A 6,000-nucleotide genomic window follows, 5' to 3' on the forward strand; every position below is an offset into this window, starting at 1 on the left:
TTGGGAACTGTCCACACCTCTGGTAGAACATGTATGGAACTGTCCACACCTCTGGTAGAACATGTATGGAACTGTCCACACCTCTGGTAGAACATGTATGGAACTGTCCACACCTCTGGTAGAACATGTATGGAACTGTCCACACCTCTGGTAGAACATGTATGGAACTGTCCACACCTCTGGTAGAACATGTATGGAACTGTCCACACCTCTGGTAGAACATGTATGGAACTGTCCACACTTCTGGTAGAACATGTATGGAACTGTCCACACCTCTGGTAGAACATGTATGGAACTGTCCACACCTCTGGTAGAACATGTATGGAACTGTCCACACCTCTGGTAGAACATGTATGGAACTGTCCACACCTCTGGTAGAACATGTATGGAACTGTCCACACCTCTGGTAGAACATGTATGGAACTGTCCACACCTCTGGTAGAACATGTATGGAACTGTCCACACCTCTGGTAGAACATGCATAGAATCACTACTTACCATTCGACAGCTGCTCTGGGTCTTGTGCTAAAAAAGTGCCGTATGCTACGCCGCGGGTCGACTTTTAATATCAAATCAAGTGTCCTTTTGCTAACCCCCCAGGTCTAGTGGAAGAGGATAGCCTCTATTAAAAGAAAGGTTGCGGTAGAGGGGTCCGAAAATGTAGACGACTATAACTATAAGACAACATCAGTGGACCCTACACCAACACCTGCGGACAATGGCTTTGTCTGCATTAGATGATGGCAAAATGTGTATCTTAACAGGGTTTTGCGTGCTCAGTTGAAAAACTGCACTCCATCTTCGGAATCGAAGACAATGCTTATTATTATGAATATGTTGGGGACATCTTATTTTTTTGTTTAGTTTTTAGATTCGAAATGTGAGCTTATAAAATACTTGAGATGCTTGAGATTATTATTTCCGCCTTTCCAAATTTTCTCTCTGGCTCTAAATAATTTCTTATATCTATCTGCCTCTTTCTTTCTCTCTCTTCCTCTCTCTTTTATCTCTTTCTCTCTCCCTATTTCTCTTTCTCTGTCTCTTTCTTTCTCTCTTTCTCTATCTTCATTTCACTTTTATTTCTTTTTCTATCTCTTTTTGAATCACTCTCACTTTTCCTCTCTTTTTGTCTCTATCTCTTTTCTCTCTCTCTTTTTCTCTCTTTCTCTTTTCGCTCTCTCTCTTTCTCTATTTCTTCCTCCTCTCCTTCTCTTTCTTTCTGTGTCTCTCTCTCTCTTTTTCTCTTTTTCTCTCTTTATCTCTTTATCTTTCATTATATCTATTTCTGTCTTTGTTTTTCTCTCTCTTTGTCTCTCTCTCTCTCTCTTTCTCTCTCATTCTCTCTTTCTAGGACATGCTCTCTCTTTCTCTCTCTCTCTTACTTTCTCCCGCCCCCTTGTACCTTTAGAAATGAAAACTACTTTTAATCCTCTGAATGGAGGACTGCTCGCTACTTCTCTCGTGCAGGATAGATCACTCTGTCTGTACTCATGCTGAAATACTTAGACATCACGCACTTGCAGTTACATCCCTTTTCGATGAATACTGACTCTCGATCTACTCAGAACAGTGATGCCCAAAATACGGCCCGATCCTGCCCGCGACATGGTTCCATCCGGCCCGCCGAATGTTGGTACAAAGAGTAGACACCCCCATCGAAAAATAAAAGGTTTACTTATGTATCTTTACCTACGTTAGGGCCCTCAATTTTTCTTTAATTGATTGGTACCATGACTTTAAACATTAGTGTGTTTATGAAATGTGAATCTACCAGAAAAAAGAGAACGGATCTTAAACATTTTTTTGAGGAGCATGATAATAAGTCAACATATTAGATGTGTAAAGAAAGTGTGGCTGTTTCAAAAAAGAACAACAAATGAACGTCATTATGAAACAAACATGACGTCATTCTTGGTTTGAGCCGCGAATAAAAAGATTGTTAAACTACGTCTAGAGATTGGAGAATCGATGGGAATATTTACAAAAAAGCGACAAGAAAAATGAGTCGGTAGTAAAACTAGCTACAATGTTGCTTTTATTTGAAGTACAGAAATTAAGCCAATAACTGACGCGTGAAAAATATCACTTCAGATAGCCAATTCCTTAATGTAAGTACTTGCTCCACGGGTTTCTAATCTAATAGTTTCAAATTCAGGTCAATTTCATTTCTTTTTTTTTGTGTGTGTGTGTACATTTTTGTTCATGTGGCCCGCAACACGAGTGTCAGAAATTAAAATGGCCCGCAAGTCAAATTAGGTTGAGCATCACTGACTTAGAACATAAAGTCTACGCGCCTAACACAGCTACTAGGCCTGTATAAGCCTATTGCTTTCTTATTGACACCACCGTAGCGGCTTGGCTGACACTAGAGTTATCAACAGCATATTTAATAGTTATAATGTGAATGTGTAATTGTTCATAAAACCATTGGTAGTATTACAGGAATGGGGGGGGGAGGGTTGGGGAGAGCTTGGTTAAGAAAAAGGGATAGTCTTGATTGTCACGAATGCAAATTATTCAATTTTCTCAAAGCTCAATATGTTTTTATTTTGTTTTCTATTTAAAATATGTAATATATTCTTCTTTGTTTTATCGGAATTGTACTTTGATTTTGATGTCTTAGCGTTCAGGCTGATCTGTCAGCTGGTAAACGCACCATCAAAGTCACTAACTTTTAACAATTTTGGATCCTCACTCTTTGTAACGAGCATGAAGAACTGATCTTGTTTTGACCACTCGCTAATGCTCCTATATCTGCGTCTATCTATCTATCTATCTATCTATATAATTCTCTTCTTCCTTTAACTAGAATTAACAACAGCATATTTAATAGTTATAATGTGTATGTGTAATTGTTATATATGGCTCAGAAGACAATGGATGCGCCCAGATGAGTCACTGGCTTTGATTTCGTCTTGAGACGGGGCAGAATCTGGAGTGACTGATCAAGCCAATTCTAGAGCGGCAGAGTTTGCTGCATTTCGTGGATGTATATGCATCTGTCCTAGGGCTAGTTGACAGGGCAGCTTTCTTTTTCCTTCTCTTGACTGATACAGCTTCGTTTCTTTTGCACTCGGCGAAGTTCGTACCAGCACGTACAGTCTGTCTCCATGCTGTCCGGTCTTGGGCTATCTCCTTCCACATACTTTGGTCGATGCCTGTGGCGCAGCGGCTGAGTGGTAAAGCGCTTAGCGTCTAATCCGGTGGTCCCAGGTTCAAATCTTGGTGAAGATTTGGCTTTCAGAATTTCAGGTCCACCCAGCTCTAATGGGTACCTGACATTGTTGGGGATAAGTAATGGCGGTTGGTCGTTGTGATGGACACATGACACCTTCGTTAGCCGTGGGCCATGGAAACAGATGCCCTTTACATCATCTGCCCCCTATAGATCGCAAGGTCTGAAAGAGGCGCTTCTTAATAATCATTGACTCGACTCTCTAACGCACTCTCACAGAAACAGCAAAAACCTGTATCGGGGTTAGTCTGTGCCCAACACTGAAGAGGCAAAGTAATGTCTCTATATACATAAAGAGTAGACAAAAGCGAGAAGGAAATGAGATTAAAAATAACTGAAATGGAAGAGGTCAGTTTCGCACACCGTCCATACCAGAATGTCGAAAACAGTCGACCCTAAAGTACTGACTATAAAACTTAAAAAAGGTTTTTCTTCAGTGCATAGAATCACCACTGTGCAGTTTGTTGTATGTAATCTCCAGTCTGATTGGATGAATTATTGTGTCTGCGCCCAATGAAATATGGCGTCTGTGTTTACTTGGTTTACCACGTCACAGCCCTTCAAGACGTCTGCAAGATAACAAGAATGAAATTGGGTCACCGGGTCATCGGGTGGACATATCGAAGCGAGTCGGTGGTCAAGCCAACGGCCGCGCAAAATAATAATTATAGTAATTGTTCTCCAGGAGCTAGATCTAGGTCAAACACTTTGGCTTTGTTTTAAATAAAATAATAATAATAAAAATAATAGCATTCCTAAGAAGATTTTCGTTGCCTGTCAGAGGGCGGTACTGCTGCAGAACTGCCACATCACCTGAAAATTCCTCACTGGACACTGATAGAGGGACTACAATGAATTTTGTTTCTCTTTAACGGAACTCGACCCTCGACTTTAGGGGCCTCTGCAATTAGGCATCCGACATCATGACATGAAATAATGGTGTAATATTTAATGTAAAAACACATTTCGAACACTCATTTGGGGGGGGGCACCTCAAGTGGGGGGCCCGGAGTAAATTTTCAAATTTGGACCCCCCTCCACCCCCACCCTAGCTACGCTGAGTCATCGGTTTTCTGGTCTGATTCAGGCAGTCAGCTCTACGCACTAATTGCACTACGGAAGACAGATCACTTTTTTCATATGAAATAAAATGTATTTCTATATCTTTGTGGTCTTTCTAAGTACCGGGATTACATTGACAGATTCTATTCGTCTTCAAACATAGTTTCAGAAATTGTTCATTTTCAAAATGGAAATACAAATTACGATGCAATTTTTTTTGGCTTGCTTCACTGGTAAGTCGGCCACAGAAACATGAGCTTAACATCATCTCCCCTACAGATCACAAAGTCTGAAAGGAAATTCCCCCCCCCCCCCCCCCAACTCCAAAATCTTTCTATAATAAGCTACAATGGTACAACTATAAAAGAAAAAGTCTAGGTCGTAGCCCACTTTGATTGCGTTACGTTTCGTTTAGAATCCGAGTTTTTAATATCGCGACGTCAGCGTCGTAGAAACCGATGTGATAATTCTGGATGTTTTTTTTTAAGCCGTCTGTTTTTGGTGCTACGAATGTTAACGAACTCGACCAACTTGAGATGTCCAGTGTGGGTGGGGACTGTCGCCCACTTTGTGTGTGTGGTGTGTGTGTGTGTGTGTGTTTGTGGGTGACTGTGTTTGCAGGAAGTATCGAAGTTGACAGCCACGTAAATGAAGCAACATTAGTAACGGAGCATTATAATTCTCAGCTTCTCTCTGGTCAGCTTTCGTTTAAAAAACAAAACAAAAAAAAAACTGAAGTCCCCATCAAGTTGAGACGCGACAGCGGCGACGCACAAACTCCGTTTTTCTGGTACACGATTTAGTACTTCACATAATTATCCAATTATTCACTGCCTCTAACAAAACATGACTCAATAAAAACAAAAAAAAAACAATTGTTTAATTTTATTTAATATATATAAAACAGGAAATAGACCTTACAGTATTGAGATATGTGTATGTAAATGTGCAGTTCTTTCCCAAACAATAATTTTTCTTTTTTACATTTTTTAAAATGGTTATCCGTACATTTTATTTAAGGCGAATTTCTTAGTGTTTGTCACGACTGTATTTGAAGACAGCTGTGTTATATTCTCTCCACAATCATATAACATGCAGATTTGGAGGTGCCGTTCATATACATCAATCACTAGGCTGGGACACAATGAAATGACAATGTGTTTGATATAACTTGATTGGGCCTATTACCTTCAAACTCAAAAATCAAGATTTTAGAGGTTACAAAGATTGAAAGACTTCCAAACAGTTTAAATTTTTAAAAAATCAAATAAGAAAGTTGGAAGACATTGACCTGATTTAGATTTATATGTAAATGTGTCAAAAAACAAAAAAAAAACATACAAAATGGAATGACCGAGTAGTTAAATTAAGGATGATATTGTATAATGATGTTAAGACTTACATTTATCTGAAACATCATCACATCTGCTCTGTTAGTCTATAGTGATGAGGTGGTGATGTAAAGATGTGGTGTTGTGATGATGCTTATATGTAAAGATGTAGTAATGTGGTGATGTTTATATGTAAAGAGGTGGTGATGTGATGATGTTTATATGTAAAGATGTGGTGTTGTGATGATGGTTATATGTAAATAGGTGGTGATGTGATGATGTTTATATGTAAAGATGTGGTGCTGTGATGATGTTTATATAAATATGTGGTGATGTGATGATGTTTATATGAAAAGATGTGGTGATGTGATG

This window comes from Biomphalaria glabrata, chromosome 18, assembly GCF_947242115.1.
Source record: "Biomphalaria glabrata chromosome 18, xgBioGlab47.1, whole genome shotgun sequence".
Classification (NCBI taxonomy): Eukaryota; Metazoa; Mollusca; class Gastropoda; family Planorbidae; genus Biomphalaria; species Biomphalaria glabrata.